Below are 16,771 nucleotides of genomic sequence, written 5' to 3' on the forward strand. Positions count from 1 at the left end.
TGCTGCTCTTTCCTCCTAAGTGATGTGGTCCAGCTTCCTGGCTTCCCTGGCTATCCAATCACTGATGACTCTAGGCTCACACTTTGCTGAGTGCCAGAACCATATACCCAGCTACCCTTCCACCCCTACCTGTTCCCATCTCAGTAAATGGCTCCACCCTACACCCAGCTAGACCTCCAGACCTAGGGGTCATTCTTTTTTTTTTCTCTTTTTTAACAAATGACTTTTATTTACTTTAAAAAAGATTTATTTTTTACTGCACAGGGTCTTTGTTGGTGCTCAGGGGCTTTCTCCAGTTGCGGCAAGCAGGGGCTAGTCTTTATTGTGGTGCTCAGTCTTCTCACTGCGGTGACTTCTCTTGTTGAGGACCACAGGCTCTAGGCATGCGGGCGTCAGTAGTTTCGGCTCGCGGGCTCTAGAGGGCTGGCTCAGTAGTTGTGGCCCACAGACCTAGTTGCTCGGCAGCATGTGGGATCTTCCTGTACCAGGAATTGAATCCACATCCCCTGCATTAGCAGGCAGATTCTTAGCCACTGGACCACCAGGGAAGACCCTAAGGGTCATTCTTGATTCCTATCCCACATCCTTCAGAGTCAGTTCCCAGGAAGCCCCATTGGTCTCACCTGCAAAGTCAATCCTGTTTGTGACCTTCCATCACTTACCTGGGCAACTGCCCCTGCCCTCTCCCTGCTCCTGTTCCCCACCCCCATGCTGCTGCTGCTGCTGCTGCTGCTAAGTCACTTCAGTCGTGTCCAACTCTGTGCAACCCCATAGACGGCCTCCCACCAGGCTCCCCCATCCCTGGGATTCTCCAGGCAAGAACAATGGAGTGGGTTGCCATTTCCTTCTCCAAAGCATGAAAGTGAAAAGTAAAACTGAAGTCGCTCAGTCGTGTCTGACTGAAGTCGCTCAGTCGTGTCTGACTGTTAGCGACCTCATGGACTGCAGCCCACCAGGCTCCTCTGTCAGTCAATAGTAATCCTAGGCAAGGTTTAATCACATGAACTCTATCCATTAAAACCCTACATGTGTGTGTGTGCTCAGTTGCTTCAGTCATGTCCAACTCTTTGGGACCCTATGAACTGCAACCCATCAGGCTCCTCTGTCCATGGGATACGAAAATTATTTTATTTTTGATTGTGCTGCATGGCTTACAGGATCTTAGTTCCCCAACCAGGGATCGAACCCATGCCCCCTGCATTGGAAGCACAGAGTGTTAACCACCAGCCTGCCAGGGAATTCCCAAAATCCTCCAAAAATTAACTCAAAATGGATCATAGGCCTAAAAATAAAACCCCAAACTATAAAACTCCTAGAAGATAACATAAAAGAAAATCCTGATGAACTTGAATTTGGCAGTGATGTTTTAGACACAGCACCAAAGGCCAGATCCATAAAAGAAAGAATTGATCAGCTGGACTTTATTAAAATTGAAAACTTTGGCTCTGCAAAAGATCCTGTCAAGATAACACCACCACAAGCTGCACAGTTTGGGTGAAAACATGTGCAAAAGAAACATCTAATAAAAGACTATTATGCAAACTATACAAAGATCCCTTGAAACTCAATAATAAGAAAATGAACAACTTAAATTTAAAAATAGGCAAATGATTCAAACAGACACCTCACCAAAGAAGATAAACAGATGGCAAATAAGTATGTGAGAAGGTGCTCAGCATAATTTGTCATCAGAGAAGTGCAAATTAAATAAAAATGAAATACCACTACTCACCTATTAGAAGGGCTAAGATCTTGAACATCAAATACTAGGGAACATGTGGAGCAACAGGAATTCTTCATTGTTGGTGGGAATGCAAAATGGTACAGCCACTTTAGGAAATACTTTGGTGCTTTCTTTCAATAATAAACATACTTGTACCATATGATCCAGCATTTGTGCTCCTTGGTATTTACCCACAGAAGGTGAAAACTTGTGTCCACACAAAAGCTTGTACGTGGATGTTACAGCAGCTTTATTTATAATTGCCAAAACTTGGAAGCAACTAAGATGCCCATCAATAGGTACATGAATAAAATATGATGCCTCCAGACAATGGAACATTATTCAGTGCTAGAAAGAAATGAGCTATCAAGTCATGAAAAGACACGAAGGAAACCTAAATGCGTATTACCAAATGAAAGAAGCCACTCTGAAAAAGCTACATGCTATATGATTTTACTATATGACATTCTGGGAAAGGCAAGACTATGGGGATAATATAAAGATCAGAGAGGTTGCCAGGGGTTGGTGGAGGGGGATGAGGGGACAGCACAGAGAATTTCTAGGGCAGTGAAATTACTCGGTATGATACTGTAACATCAGATATGTGTCATTCCACATTTGTCTAAACCCACTGAGTATAGACCAACAGCAGACCCTAATGTGAACTATGGACTTCAGGTGTTTATGATGTGTAAGTGTAGGTTCATCAGTGTAACAAATGTACCCCCCTGGTGTGGGATGTTGATAAAAAGGGAGGCTGTGCATGTTGGGGGTCAGGGAGGGATAAGGGAATTCTATGTTTTCCAATCAATTTTTGCTCTGAACCTAATCAGATCAGATCAGATCAGTCGCTCAGTCGTGTCCGACTCTTTGCGACCCCATGAATCGCAGCACACCAGGCCTCCCTGTCCATCACCAACTCCCAGAGTTCACTCAGACTCAAGTCCATCGAGTCCGAGAGGCCATCCAGCCATCTCATCCTCTGTCGTCCCCTTCTCTTCCTGCCCCCAATCCCTCCCAGCATCAGAGTCTTTTCCAATGAGTCAGCTCTTCACATGAGGTGGCCAAAGTACTGGAGTTTCAGCTTTAGCATCATTCCTTCCAAGGAATACCCAGGGCTGATCTCCTTTAGAATGGACTTGTTGGATCTCCTTGCAGTCCAAGGGACTCTCAAGAGTCTTCTCCAACACCACAGTTCAAAAGCATCAATTCTTCGGCGCTCAGCCTTCTTCACAGTCCAACTCTCACATCCATACATGACCTAATACTAAAGTCTATTTCAAAAAACAAACAAGCAAACCCGCTTTGAATAAAATTAAAATTTCTTGCCATGTCATTAAAATAGAGACTGACTGGAGCCAGCTTCACCTTCCCACCTCAGGTCCCACCACTGATCAGGTGCTCCCTAAGGTCCAGCCACACGGGGCTGTCTTACTGTCCCCAAACATGCCATGCTGGGTTCTACCTCAGGACCTTTGCACTAGCTGTTCCTTCTGCCTGTAAGGCTCTGCATGCGGACCTCTGCAAGGTTAGCTATCATTCAGGACTTAGATCAGATGGCACCTCCTCAGAAGGCCCCTCTCTTAGATATTCATAGATATCTGTATAACCCTTCCTGTCTCTTCCAGTTACTATCTCTTATCGCCCTGGCTTATTTCCTTCTTGGCACTTAGTACCATCTACAGTTACTTTCTTCATCCATTTGCTTAACTCTTTATTGACTGTTTCCAAGTCAGAATGTAGATTCTAGGAGCTCAGTGACTTTGTCTACCATTTACTGCTGCGTGCCTGTTCTGAGAACAATGTCCAGCCCTCCTACTGGGTGCTCCAATACTTATTGGATGAATGAGTTAATTTTTAAAAATAGGAGTTTTAGGGACTTCCTTGGTGGTCCAGTGGTTAAGACTCTGTGCTTCTAACACAGGGGGCACAGGTTCGATCCCTGGTCAGGGAACTAAGATCCCACATGCCACGCCATGAAGTCAAAAAAACACTGGAGGGTTTAGCCATGCAAGTTTCTCTGGATCTCAGTTTCTTTATAAAATGAGGGAGATAAACAAGAACTTTCTTCCAGCTCCAAAACACCAGAAGAGAAAACAAGGGTGGTCTGGGCTTCTTCCTGGACAAATGGCCACCAGTGTAAAATGCTGCCAGACTCCTGCCAATGCTGGTCTCTCCAGGACCAGGAAGGGCTGACCATTTCCCAGCTGTGGGCCTCTGCCCAGAGGCCCTCTGAGCGCCAGGCCCATGCCCACGGGCAGGACTGTTCCTCAGGCAGCAAGCCCAGGTGCTGACGGGAAGTTTTCACACCTGTCTGCGCTCAGCTCCAGCAAGGAACGGGGCACCGGCTCCACACAGCAGACCCAGCTGGTTCTACGCTGCAGGGCTGACCTGGTCCATGCAGGATGTGTCTGGTGAGGAGGGGGACCTGAGTGCTCCTCGAGAAAATAAGCTCTTAATCTAAGTGTTTGGTCTCCCTGGGCCAGAAGGGCTCTGGCCACCCCAGACCCCCCTGCCCCTCTCCAAGGCATCTCCTGATAGGCAGGTACCCTGTGCCTCTTGTGGGGGCCTCGCCTGGAGACAGCATCAGGGGCTTGGCCTCCCTCAGCCCCAGGGCAGCAGGTCCTACAGAAACCAGCAGGTGCTACAGTCTGAGAGCGCCCAGGGCCCAAGATGGTGGTGGGCTGGGGACAGGGCCTGGAGTGCAGCGCAGCCCAGGGACACCCGGGGGGCAGGAGTCTGGAGACCTGGCTTTGACCCAACTCTGTCACCAGCCCATAACAAGACGCCTCTGCACTCGGGGCCTGACCGACAGATCTGCTGGAATTTCAAAGCTAAGTATCTGTTGGGCTTCCCTGGTGGCTCAGTGGTAAAGAATTCGCCTCCCCTGAGGACAGACTTGGGGGCAGGTAGATTCTCCATTATGAGTTGGTGACAGAGTCGGGTCAAAGCCAGGTGGACGTCCGCCCAACTGGGGAAGGAGAGAGCGAGACGAATTCAGAGAGTAGCAAGGAGACATGTATACTGTGCGTGCTAAGTCGCTTCAGTCGTGTCTGTGACCCGAAGGACTGTGCCCACCAGAATCCTCATGGGATTCTCCAGGCAAGAATACTGGAGTGCGTTGCTGTGTCCTTCTCCATGGGATCTTTCCAACCCAGGGATCAAACTCATGTCTCTGGCATCTCCTGATTGGCAGGCGAGTTGTTTTTTTTTTTTTCCTTTTAACCACTAACACCACTTGGGAAGCCCAAAATATACATTACCATATGTAAAACAGATAGCCAGTGGGAATTTGATGTATGACTCATAGGGCTCAAGTCGGTGCTCCATGAGAACCTAGAGGGGTGGGATGAGGGGTGTGTGTGTGTGTGTGTGTGTGTGTGTGTGTGTTAGTTGTTCAGTCATGTCTGACTCTTTGGCACCCCATGGACTGTAACCTGCCAGGCCCCTCTGTTCATAGGACTTACCTGGCAAGAATACTGGAGTGGGTTGCCATTTCCTTCTCAGGGGATCTTCCCGGCCCAGGGATCAAATCTGTGTCTCCTGCAAGTCTCCTGCATTGCAGGTGGATTCTTTACCATCTGAACCACCGGGGGAGGTGGGGGGACATATGTATATTTATGGCTGATTGATATTGTTATATGACAGAAACCAATACAATATTGTAAAGCAATTATCCTCTAATTAAAAATAAATAAATTTTTTTAAAGAAAATAGCTGTAACTCATAATGTTAACAGGTTAATTAATGATTTAAAGGTTAATAAAGAAGCTATTCATTGTTCAAAAAAAAAAAAAAGAATCCATTTGCTAATGCAGGCAACAAGGGCTCGATCCCTGCTCCAGGAAGGTCCCACATGCTGTGGAGCAACTCAGCCCAGGTGCCACAACCACTGAGCCTACGCTCTAGAGCCCAAGAGCCACGAGTACTGAAGCCTGAGTGCCCTGCAGCCTGTGCTGCACAAGAGAAGCCACTGCAGTGAGAAAGCTGTGCACTGCAACTGGAGAGTAGCCCCACTCTCCACAGCTGGCGAAAAGCCTGCACAGCAACGAAGACCTAGCACAACCAAAGAGAAAGAAAGAAAATTTGCTTAAAAAATCAGTACTGTTCCCAACTTTTAAAGCAAGAAACTGCAGTGGGCACAGGGAAAGGAGGAGGGTCAAGCTCCAATGGGGAGCTTTGAGAGGAGGGTCCCTCCCACCCTGAGGCAAGGCCCCGTCCTTCTGTGCTGCCCGGGACCCAACGGCACGGACCATGCAGTGGGGGTGGGGGGCTCCATTCACTGAGGCAGGGGAGGAATAAGACCATGCAGGTGGGGAATGTAGGGGAAGAGAGTGGACCGAGTCCATTTGAGACGTCAGGGGGAAGCCCAGAGGCCACAACCAGTCACCTGCTGGAGGTCAGGTGTGGGTTCCTTGGCCATAGGCAGGAGCAGCAGGAGAAGAGAGTGGCCAGGTGCTTGCTTGGAAGGACTCAGGGGCCAAGGGCAAACTTGGAAATAACTAGTGGCTGAGGGTGTGGAAGAAGGAGGAAGCTAGCAAATGGGTCAGAAAAGCACTGGTAGAGAAGCAGGAGACACCCCCACCGCCACCCCTAACTCCAGAGAGCCACGGGCTTGTGGAGAGGGAAGTAAGGAGAAGACATTCGTGCTGCTGTGCTCCGTCACTCAGTTGTGTCTGACTCTGCAACCCCATGGACTATAACTTGCCAGGCTCCTCTGTCCCTGGGATTTCACAGGCAAGAATGCTGGAGCGACAATAAAAGATGAAGGCCCAGAAACGGAGGAGAGGTCAGAGCCCTGAAAAGCTGTGCAGGTACAGCACAAAGGGCTGTTCAGCTTTTACAGGTTTTTAGTGCAGGAAGGGACCTGAGAGGAAGCTTTGGTCCATCTCCTCACTTCATGGGTTTCCCAGGTGACGCTAGTGGTAAAGAACCCGCCTGCCAATGCAGGAGACATAAGAGACGTGGGTTTGATCCCTGGGTCAGGAAGATCCCCTGGAGGAGGCCATGGCAACCCACTCCAGTATTCTTGCCCAGAGAATCCCCTGGACAGAGAAAAGTGACTGGCTACAGTCCATAGGGTCGCACAGAGTTCAACACGACTGAAGTGACTTGGCACGCACGCCCACACCTCACTTCACAGATGGGGAAACCAGGGCCTGAGGAAGCGGGTGTTCCCAGCCTGGTCACAGGATCCCCGCTATCCCCAAGCTCCAGGCCCCAGTGAGCCCCTCCCTCACCCTGTGTTCCATGCAGTGGGCCCCAAAGGCTTTCCTTCAGAACAAAAATCAAATTAAACAGAACACTATGTCTGGCTCAGCCTGGGAGGCTCTGCTGCCTGAGCTCTGTAATTAAGAATGAAATAACATGTGACGCGAGGCAGGAGCTGGTCCCCAGGGCGGCCAGGGGACCAGCCTCTTATTTCTCACATGGAGCTTTGACTCCACCCAGGGCCTCCCGAGGGATGGAGGCCATGCAGGTGGTTGGAGGCTCACTTCAAATCAAGGCACCAGGTGGGAGCATCCCCAGTGCCTGTGTGTGGGTCAACGTTGACAAAGGTTGGCCTGGGAGCTGGGTTTTGTGGCTTGAATGCAAACCAAGGGAGCCTGCAAGGGGGAGTGGACTCAGCACAGGCCTGTGGTGTGTGATCTTGAGCAGCCCAGGACCCACTCTGGACAATGAGCGGTTAGACCTGTATAATCTTCACGTCCCTCCAGAGACTGCTTCTCAACCATGGCTTCAGATCAGAATCATTCCAGAGGTGCCTCTATTTTATTTCCACTCCATTGTACTGTTTCCCCTAAGAAGATCCTGGGATGTGTTAGTTCAGTGTCAGCAGCAGTTGAGTAAAACAAATGTATCGGGGTATGCATGTGTGTGTGAGTGTGTACATGGGTGTGCAATCCCCTTCCTGACCACAGCCTGACCAAGGGCAGGACCTCAGACTCTGTAATTTCACTACCGCCACAGAGCAGCTCGTGGTTCCAGGAAAACGTGTTTTGTACCCCCCCCCCCCCCGTGTTTTAGTGGGAAAACTGGTTGCTCCTGCCAGGTGACCCTGAGGTCCCCAGAATGTGTTCAATAACAGGTCCCTCGGGCTCCACATGGGAGCAGTTAGAGGTAGATTCCAGACATGGACAGGATGGGGAAAGAAAAGAAACCAAACTGGCCCCTTTGGAAGTGGCTCACACGCCATCTCTGGGTTGGGCCGGTGTTCCAGGTCCTGTGGTCAGTGGCTCAGTGGCTCGGTGATGCTTAGGCCACCTTTGCCCCAGGCTTGGGCTCAGCCTGAGGCGGACTATGTGCTGATGGGGGTGGACACACCTGGCGAGAGCCCGCTTCCCTGTGCCCTGGCTCTGCAGCTGTCATGCCACCAGGGGGTGGTGAGTGCAGCAGGCACCCCTTCCCACAGCTCTGGGGAGTGGCCTTCACCCCCTCCAATGAAGAAACCACAGCCCGTGCTGGTGATGACCAGAAGTGCCTCCATGGCTGCACTGACCTTTTTCTGAAGCAGGTCTGACTGATGCTTTAGCAGCTGGAGGTGGCCGCTTCAGCCACTTTCTCCTCCTCTTGAGCACTCTCCCATTTCCCAGAGTTCTGCGTTCAGGCACATAGCCCCCATCACCCTGGTCCCCTCTCCCTGGATTACATGGAGCCTCCCATCATTTGCCAGCCTAAGGGCTTCTGCTTAATCCTTGTCCTACGAGCTGCCACTGCACTACCAGAACACCCTCTCCGGCCTCCCAGGCTCTCTCTGGTCCTTCTCCCCTCAGCCCTTGAATCTCCACGACCCCCACACTCTGCTTGTGGTGGGCTGAGCCCTCACTCCCAGCGCCTCAGAATGTGACTATGCTTGGAGACAGGTCCTTTGAACAGGGGATTATGCTGAAATGAAGCCATTAGCATGGCCCCAATCCAACCCGATGGGTGTCCTTATAAGAAGGGAAAGTATTGGGTTGGCCAAAAAGTTCCTTTGGTTTTAAAGTAAAAATAAAAGACACATTTTTCATTTTTCACCAAGAACTTTATTGAACAACTATTCACCATTATGTTCCACCTACCTTCTGCCATTTTTCAGGCAACTTCATAATTCCATCTTCTTAAAACATTTTATCTTTCTGAGCAAACAACTGTCCCAAGTGCCTTTTAAAGTATTCCAGGGAATTGACCTTTTTTTCTATTAAGAGAAATTTGTAAAGATCAAAATAAATGAAAATCTGAAGGTGCAGTGTATGGTGAGTACGGCAGATGAATCAGAACTTTCCAGATAAGCTGTAACAGATTTTGCCTGGTTATCAAAGAACGTGAGGTCTTGTGTTATCCTGATGGGAGATCATGCTTTTTCTGTTGACTAATTTCTTTCTGTTAAATGCTGCTTTCAGTTGGCCTAATTGGGAGCAGTACTTGTTGGAAGTAATCATTTGGTTTTCTAGAAAGAGCTCATAATAGAGGGCTCCCTTGGCAATCCCACCATATACACAACATCATCTTCTCTGGATGAAGACTGGTCTTTGGTATGGTTGGTGGTGATTCATTTTGCTTGCCCCATGATCTCTTACACTCCACATTGTTATACAGTATCCACTTTTTCATCACCCATCACAATTTGTTTTAAAAATAGAATATTTTCACTGCATTTAAGTAGAGATTCACACACAGAAATACGGTCAAGAAGGTTTATTTCGCTTATGTGGAACCCAGACATCAAAGTGATTAACATAACCAAGATGGTGCAACTGATTTTCAGTGCTTGATTTGGATATTTTGAGTACATCAGCTATCTGCTGCATCATACAACATTGTTGCTCTTGATGTTTCAATTGCATAGCTATCAGCTTTAACTGGTCTACCAGTGGGGCATTCTCCAGCAAGAAATCTCTAGTACAAAATTTCACAAACCCCTTTTGACATTCAATCAGTCACAGGACCTTCTCCATATGCTGCACAGATCTTTTTTTGCATTTCAGTTGTACTTTTACCTTTCTTGAAATAATAAAGCATAATATGCTGAAAATGTTGCTTTTTTCTTCCATCTTCAATATTAAAATGGCTACACAAAAACTCCAGAGAAGGCAATGGCAATCCATTCCAGTACTCTTGCCTGGAAAATCCCATGGACGGAGGAGCCTGGTGGGCTGCAGACCATGGGGTCGCGAAGAGTTGGACATGACTGAGCGACTTCACTTTCCCGTTTCACTTTCATGCATTGGAGAAGGAAATGGCAACCCACTTCAGTGTTCTTGCCTGGAGAATCTCAGGGACAGGGGAGCCTGGTGGGCTGCCGTCTATGGGGTCGCACAGAGTCAGACACGACTGAAGTGACTTGCTGCTGCTGCAGCTGCTAAGTCACTTCAGTCGTGTCCAACTCTGTGTGACCCCATGGACGGCAGCCCACCAGGCTCCTCCATCCATAGGATTAGCAGCAATTTTTTTGACTCATCAATATTTTTTTTTTAATGCATGCTGGTAGGACAACTGTCACAATACAAAGTTACAAAATTGTTTCAAAAGAAGTTAAAGACAACCAAGTGCTACTAGGGGCTTCCCAGCTGGTGCTAGTGGTAAAGAACCCATTTGCCAATACAGTTTGCCAGTAGACATAACAGACGCAGGTTCGATCCCTGGGTTAGGAAGATCCCCCTGGAGAAGGGCATGGCAACCCACCCAGTGTTCTTGCCTGGAGAATCCCATGGACAGAGGAGCCTGGCGGGCTACAGTCCCTGGTGTCGCAAAGAGTTGGACACGACTGAAGCGACTTGGCATGCACACAAGTGCTATTACAGCCATCTCACAAGAAAAGAATGAACGAATATTTTAGCCAACCCCATAGGACACAAATGCAGAGAAGGCCCTGTGAGGACACAGCAAGAAGGCAAATGTCTACCTGCCTAGGAAGAAACAGACCTTGCTGACACCGCAAATTGGAGCTTCCAGCCTCCAAAATTATGAGACAATAAACACCTTTTGCTTAAGCCATCCAGTCTGCAGTGGTTAGTTAGAGTGGCCCTAGCAAGCTAATATTTTGCTTTTCTCACACAGATGCCCACAAAGCTCCAACTCTGTTTAGCTCTAATGTATGGTGCTAGGTTGCAAATCCACATCTGGTTCTAGAAGCTTCTGAGATTGCTCTTCAGAGGGCTCCACCTCACCCTTGCCTCACCCCAAGTGGAACTCCTGACAGCAGAGAGGGGTGAACACAGGCTCTGGCCTCTACTGCAGCCCTAGGGCAAACAGGTGAGCCTCGATTTCCTCCTTGTAAAAGTGGGGATCAGAATGCCCACTCAACAGAGGTGCATGCAACGATCTGGGAAGAATTGTGTAAAGGCCTAGCCCTGGGTTTGACCCTTACTTGGGACTCAACAAATGGCAGCTGTTGTTTTTATTATTTCTCTTAAACCTGACCCAGTTTTTCCCAGGTCAGTTCCTAGAGCCACCAAGCCGGGAGTCTTGGAGGGGCCTCCACACCGTCTCCCGCCACGCGCCTCCCCCACTCCTGGAGCTGACCTGTGTTTGCTTCATTAGCTCAACAATCCTTATCCAGCACCTACTAAACAACAGCCATTATGCTCTCCTCATTGAACAGGCAGCCTGGAGGAAGCCTGTGGGCGGTAAGGAGCTTCAGCTTATCTGCACCTTCATTAAACAAATTGATTTTTAAACAATCAGCTACTGGAGAAGGGGGTGTGTTGAGGGAAGTGAGGGAGGGATCCTTAAGCCGGTGGATCACCCTCTTCAGCTGGTCTCTCGTCTTTTCCCCAGATAGCCGCAAGACTCAAGTTACAGTTCCCGGAGGCTTCCAGAATTTCCTTTCTTTAGCAAAAATAGACCTGATCCCTTCCTGCTTAAAATCTCCCCGGCTGCTCCTGCTTTCAGTGGGCCCGCGTCTACACAGAGCAGCGCGTAGACGGTCTCCCACCTATTGTCCAGTCCCGCACCCTTCACACTTGCCAAGTGAGAGTCACTGGGCCTCTGTCCACCTCCACACCTGGACACAGGCAGTGCTTGTCACCCCAGTGTCACTCCTTAGTCCACCTCTGCTCATAGCCACCTCTTTCTGTCTGGAGAACTCCTGTTATCCTTCAAGAACCATCGCCAACATCCCTTCCTTCATCAGATTTCCAAACACCTCTCTGCTCCCAGGGTGCTTCACTGCCCCCATCAGAGCATTTATCACCTTGTAATCTGGAGTTTGCAGTGACATTTGTGTCTATTTCCCTGCTAGATCAGGAACCCCATCAGGGCAGGAAGAGACCAGGTCTGATAACATTTGCTGCTCCAGGGCTGGGCACACAGTGGTGCCCCTGGTGAGCCGACTGAACGAATGAATGGCAGAAAGAAGCAGGCGGTTCGAACTAAGCCAGGTGCCTCTTGCTCCTCCTCCCACTGAATCCTCACACAGCTGAGGAGGCACAGGGTAACAGGAGAGCCAGCCACCCTCTCTGCCCTGCGTGGCTTGGGATACTGACACCAAACCACAGAGCACACTGTACCTGAACAATTTGCGTTTTCTGGGTCCACAATAAGCTCTACATGAACATACATTGACTGGTCATCACGCAGGTATTCTTCTCTGGTCTTCATCTTTTTTCTGGTCTATCTCCATGGATACCTGGGAATGTTGGCTGTGACCACAGTCAGCTCAACTCAACAACTGTTTCTCAAGTCCTGGGCAGTGGCTCCCACACTGCTGAGGCTTGGAATTGCTGATTCTGAGGTTTTAAGTTGGAGATGAGGATCTGCCACATTTACAGAAGTGGAAAAGACAAGGAGAAGCCATTTCCAGTGGCGGAGATGGGGTGAGCACAGTGAGGGGCATATGGGGAAGGATAGGTCTGGGGCCCAGATTTTCGAGAGTCAAGGGTAACAAGATTGGAAATGAAAATGCTAGTTTCCTCTACATTTCCCTTAGTTTACAAAAAGGCAGGTGACAGACTGGTTTGAGAACCAGGTCTGGAGCCAGTGGTGCCCAGGGAACAGGGGCCATGCGCACTTGGGTCTGAGCTCCACCAGGCCCTGGCTCTGGATCTGTCCTGCTTAATTTCCCTGAGTTTCAGATACCTGCACGATTGTAGTAAAAATAAAGCAAACTCCAGTCATTAGCGCTCACCTCCTGCCAGACACCAAGCCCAGCCCTTTATCTCATCTAATCCTCATCTCAACCCTCCAAGGTGGGGACTGTTATCATCCTTATGCAGCAGATAGGAGCCTGGAAGGTAAGTAACTTGCCCAAGGCCACAGGACCACTGAATAATCTGACTCTCAAATCCACTTTCTTCTCCCCAGTTTTATTGAGATATAATTGACATAGAGCACTGCATAAGTTTAAGGTGAACAATATAATGATTTGACTTACATACATCATGAAATGGGCTTCCCAGGTGGCATAGTGGTAAAGAATCCACCTGCCGATGCAGGAGACGCAAGAAATGCTGGTTCAATCCCTAGGCCAAGAAGATCCCCTGAAGCAGGAAACAGCAACCTGCTTCAGTATTATCGCCTGAAAAAAATTCCATGGACAGAGGAGCCTGGCAGTCTACAGCCCACGGGGTCCCAAAGAGTTGGACACAACTGAGCGACTGAGCGCAGCACACATCATGAAAGAGGCTTAGTGAACACCCATCATCTCATAAGATATTAAAGAAATAGGGAAACATTTTTCCCTTGTGATGATAACTCTTAGGACTCTCTTAACTTTCATTTATAATGGTACAGCAGTGTTAATTACCTTCATTATGTTGTACACTACATCCCCTCTTGTTCAGTTACTAAGTCATTTCCGACTCTTTGTGACCCCATGAACTGCAGCATGCTAAGCTTCCCTGTTCTTCACCATCTCCCAGAGTTTGCTCAAACTCATGTCCATTGAGTCAGTGATACTATCCAACCGTCTCATCCTCTGTCATCTCCTTCTTCTCTTTCCCTCAATTTTCTCCAGCATTATGGTATTTTCCAATGAGTTGGCTTTTTACATCAGGCGGCCAAGTACTTATTTATTCAAGGCTTCTTCTTGAGCAAGACTGGTGTATATGGTGTGTATTGACTGAGATGATCTCTGAGAAGCCTGCATCCTGGGGCCCTTGAGAAAGTGCCTGGGACGCCCAGGGGAGGAACCCAGGTGTAGGCATCCAGGTTTCTCGCTTTTCCCACCAGGGAAGATGTTGTGAGAATCCCAAGATCCTGTGAGAATCCTATTGGACGTGATGGGTGACAGCACCTTGTCAGCTCAATAGCACCACTAACAAGCAAAGTAGTGTGTTCATAAGCGAAGTACGAACAGAGTGGGGTCCGGGATGCTAAGGACCCATGAAGGGCTGAAAGAAATGTTCAGAAAAGAAAGAAGGTTTAAAGAGCTATTACTAAGTGAAAGAAGTCATTCTCAAAATCCTGAATAAAAAGGGATGCTTTCACCTATATGACATTCTGGAAAAGGCAAAGCTCTACAGCTGTTGAAAAGATCAAGGATTGCCAGAAGTTTGGTGGAAGAGTTTGGTGGAAGGGGAGGAGAAAGAGGGAAGAATAAGTGGAGCCCAGGGGTCTTTAGGGTCCTAAAACTATCTATACAATATTACAATGGTGGACACATGGCATGATGCATTTGTCAAAATCCACAAAACTGTGCAACAGGAAGAGTGATGCCTAACATAAATTATGGTGCTTACTGAATCATCAGGTGACAACATTGGTCCATCAGTTGTAAAAATTATAATCAAAAATAAAGAAATGTAATTAACAAAAGTGCTTCTCACATTAGAAATAATCTCTAATAACATGAATTACTTTTGTGCACAGAAATTCAATAAAAGAAGCAATACTTATTACAAGGGATTGGTTCACCCATTTCTGGTAGCTGATTAAAGAAGAGAACTTTGGCAAGGCATATAGCCAGGAGCTAAAAATCATGACTGGAAACTATATGAAATGAAGCCTGGAATCTTTGGACATAAAAAGGGTCTATCCTTTTTTAACAGAATTTCCAATGTGGCTCAATGCTAAGGAAGCCGCCTGCTAATGCAGGAGACCTGGGTTGATCCCTGCGTCAGGAAGATCCCCTAGCAAAGGAAATAGCAATCTGCTTCAGGATTCTTGGCTGGGAAACCCCATGAACAGAGGAGCCTGGTGGGCTTTCATTCAGGGGGTCACAAAAGATTCAGACACATCTTAGCAACTAACATGCACAGCCCATCTTTTAAAGGCCTTTGGATTAATTAAATTTGGCCCACCCAAGATGATATATCTTTTAATCAAATTGACTTCTTAGGCCTGATTCATTAAATAAATTTCATTGCAGCTTCAAAACTCCTACACAGCAGTGCAAAGATGAGTGTGTAACTAGGTCATTAGGAGGTGTGTGTTTGTGTGCACTCTAAAATAGTTATTTCAAAGCCTCCTTGAAGTTTCACAGGACTGTAGCTCTTACAGCCTACCTGATGGAGAAACACACTAGAAAGGGAATTCTGCAGGATTTACTTCAGAAGCAAAGCTGTGTGGGAAACCATGACCGTGGATATAGCAGTCATGGTAGTCTAGGGGGAAGCACTGTGGACAAGGAAAGCAAATTCATTTTCTGAGTAAGGAAAGCAAGATGTTACCCACTTGGATAAAGAAAGGGATTTGATGTAGTCAGCCTGCCACCAGGTAGCTGGCTGATCACCTCAGAGAACTCAGGGTCAGTCTCCATTTTGGGGATAAGGACACTCAACAGAGTCAACAGCTAGGCCAGCCTTGGGGGTAGAATTCAGCGTTGGTAACCTCATGCTCATCCCATCCTTGTCACCAGAGCTGCTTTGTTCATGAGTCACTGAGCAAAGACAGAGGTGGCTGAGCAGGATGCTCACAGACATTCATAGGAGAAGCCATCTTAGTCACTTGATTGCTAAAGTACCTCTTTTTTGTGTGTTTGTTTGGTTGGTTGGTTGGTTTTCATTTTACTAATTCACATGGAACACAAATATCTTCCTATCCTGTTTCTAAAGACATCTACCTACAGACCATCTTCAAGATTCTTTTTCCATGAATCTTACAATTGTGCCGCTAATCATTCCACCAAACCATTGGCCACATTTCATGAATTGGTATCGAGCTGGTCATTTGGCATTTCGCCTTAAAGGCAAAAGCAAACAGGCAATTACCCTGACTGAAGCTCTGCCTTTTACTGAAAAACAAGTCCCTATGCCCAACTTACAGGAAGGCTAAACAAGAACAGAAGGTCAGGGTGTGGAGCCCAGAAAGATGTACTGAGGGCCCTGCAAGGAGAGGAGTGGCTCATGCCTTAAAAACCCCAAACTGCCTGAAAGCTCTCAGGGAAGCCCTTTCCTAGAAAGCTGAGGCAGGAGCATGGTGAGGTGTTTAAACATCTTGCTGTCAGAGCTCTAGATCTGGGGGCCAGGTCAGGGTCAGGTAACTGTTCCCGTAAATACCTCATGAGTGTTAGTTTCTGTTCTGACAAGAAAGGGCAGGTCCTGAGGCACGGCTTACCCTCCAGGGTCCAGTTCTGGCAGAGTGAGAGCTCAGCTGGCAGCGCCCTCAGCGCTGGGTCCTCAGACCCTGCTCAGCTGTCATTGCTGAGGGAGCCAGGCGCCAAACGCAACTGGCCCTCAGGCTCCTCAGGCCAGCCATGTGGGGGGTGTGGGAGCAGGTCTTGCAGATGGTATCCAGGGCAGATGGTGCTGCCAGGAGGTGGCAGAGGCGGGGAGAGGGTCACTGCCTCCTCAAGGCCTGGCCGCGGCCAGTAGAGGCCGCAGTGAGGGCTCTGGAGGGTCAACAGGACACAGACCCCCACATGTGCCCTGATGCCCCCAGATCACCATTGGTCTGAGGCTGGATGAACTGGAGCACCCTGGAGGGGAGGCCAGGATTGACTCTTACCTCACTTTCCATGTGACAACCCCCGCTCCGCTGACCTTGCCTGGTTGTCCCCACTAACAGTCACTTACTGACAGTTGCTTCCTTGGGGGGAGGAGCCCATTGAAAATGGCTGAACAGGACTTGCTGCCTGGTAACAGGGTGCAGAGTAATAGCTCACAGGTACGGCTGTGCTGAGGTCTGCTC

At 48.4% G+C, this 16,771-nt stretch overlaps 1 long non-coding RNA gene and 1 other non-coding gene across 2 annotated transcripts in view; one reads left to right on the plus strand and one right to left on the minus strand.

Moving 5' to 3' along the window:
• Nucleotides 1-325: 325 nt before the first annotated feature.
• The window catches only part of LOC129653945 (uncharacterized), a 28,974-nt gene continuing 12,528 nt past the window's right edge, over nucleotides 326-16,771 (minus strand). Inside the window, exon 3 of the long non-coding RNA XR_008715301.1 lies at nucleotides 326-479. This is a non-coding gene — a long non-coding RNA (uncharacterized LOC129653945). The remainder of the gene's footprint in view (nucleotides 480-16,771) is intronic.
• Nucleotides 3,605-3,677, plus strand: TRNAR-UCU (transfer RNA arginine (anticodon UCU)). Its single transcript has one exon. It is a non-coding gene; the product is annotated as a tRNA-Arg (tRNA).

This window comes from Bubalus kerabau, chromosome 5 (genome assembly GCF_029407905.1).
Source record: "Bubalus kerabau isolate K-KA32 ecotype Philippines breed swamp buffalo chromosome 5, PCC_UOA_SB_1v2, whole genome shotgun sequence".
Lineage (NCBI taxonomy): Eukaryota > Metazoa > Chordata > Mammalia > Artiodactyla > Bovidae > Bubalus > Bubalus kerabau.